The following is a 1953-nucleotide window of genomic DNA, read 5'->3' on the forward strand; positions in this document are numbered from 1 at the left end:
AAAATAAAATAAGTCCTCTTTAACGTGTTAAAGAACAAAAATATCACCTTGAGAACTAGGTGCGTCTGACCCAAGCCATGGCATTTTCAGATTATTTCACAGGTATGTGAAAGTTGAACAATGACTAACGAAGACCAAAGAAGAAGCGATGCCTTTGGGCGGTAGTCCTGGCAAGGAAGATTGAATGTGCTGTAAGCTGCCAGTCGAATTAGCAGATCTACCCTGGAAGAAGTACCACCACCCTGCTCCTAGGAAGCGAGGTTACAGGCCGTCTCACACACTTGTGTTGGTCATTTTATCAGGAAGGTCCAGTGCCCAGAGAAGGACATCATGCTTTGTAAAGCAGAGGCCCAACCAAAGAAAAGGAAGACTCTCAACGAGATGGATCGACACAAAGTCTACAACAATCGGCTTAAACACAGCAACTATTGTGAGGACGGTGCAAGACTGTGCTGAGTTTCGCCCTGTTGTGCACAGGGCCGCCGTGCGGTGGAACCAACATGAGGGCACCGAACAGCAATAATCGTGGCTCTTGTCTCACCGTTTTGTAACTGGTCCCTTACCATCTTCTAACCAGACTGGTCCTGTCTGTTTCATCGAGGATTAATTACCAGGGCTACCCCTGGGTTTGATATGTTACAGATTTTCAGTACATATTTGATGAATTATGGAATACGAAAGCAGGTTGTGTTGGTCTAGTTAGACTAGAGAAATAAATTCATTGACACACATATATATGTAAGATAAGGGGACCAGACGTTCCACTTTTGGCGGGACAGTCCCGATTTTTAACAATTTTTCCCGCGTCCTGCGGCGTTTTTAAAAAGTCCCGATTTTTTGAAAGAACGCACGACAAGCTAGGGTATACAGTTTTCAGCTGCCATGTGGCTATTTCACCAGGATATGAGTTTTATCAATGGTGTCCTGCTTTTGTCCCGCTTTACCAATGTTAAAATCTGGTCACCTTAGTGTAAGAGAGACTATATATCAAAAAGCAATTATATATTGGGAACACATCCCAGCCCAGTCCAAATCAAGTCCATAAGTCCAATATTAGCCCATATGTCCAATACATTCCTCTTCAGACTCACGCAACACATGCAATGATGCCAAATGCAAGGAGATCGCAGGCCAGTGAGTGGAAAGTCTTATGGATCCAGTGGCGGTGGAAGCATCTCAGGGCTGGGGTGGGTTTCCATGTGGCTCCTCCAGTTCCAGGGCTCTGGCTCCATCAGGATTGTCTTCAGGAATGTTAAGTAGAAGAGAGTGTGTGTCCCACATCCAGGGAGGAAGACCGGAGTTCCCAGAATCCTCAGGAGAAAGCCACGCCCACACAGAGGCCGCATTGGCTATGACCTGATTGACAGGCTAGACTCCACCCCTTCACTCAAGTTGACAGATTACGTAACTGCCACACATTATCCGGGAGAGTTTTACCCCACTTCCAGACTCACTTTAGCAAACCCAAACAGATAATCTAACTCGAGGAAACAAAGAACTTAGGGATAAATTGAAAACCATGTATAAAGTTGCCACTAGAAGGTCCCCTAAAAGAAGGATTCATCTGGCAACTAAATAATTTATTTATTTATTCAACTAATATTTTCCAAACAAGTGTCATGGGCCAAGCTCTGTTCTAGCTATTGAAAACACTGGAAACAGACAAAATCCTGACTCCTGTGGAGTTTACGTTCACCTGGGGTCCTGCTGGGCCAATTTTATGTAAGTTTCCACTTAGTTGTGGGATAGGGAACACAGTCATAAGAAATTTTGCACATCCACTCAAAAACCAATCTATTGGGAATTCAGAAGTATGTACAATTGCATACACTATAAAGCATACAATGTGATCATCCTAGACATACTAATTCACCCAGCCAACAAATATTATAGAGCAGTGGTTCTCAACCTTCCTAATGCCACGACCCTTTCATACAGTTCCTCATGTTGTGG

Source organism: Echinops telfairi, unplaced genomic scaffold (genome assembly GCF_000313985.2).
Source record: "Echinops telfairi isolate 266 unplaced genomic scaffold, ASM31398v2 ScPeMD7_18;HRSCAF=68, whole genome shotgun sequence".
NCBI classification, from domain to species: domain Eukaryota; kingdom Metazoa; phylum Chordata; class Mammalia; order Afrosoricida; family Tenrecidae; genus Echinops; species Echinops telfairi.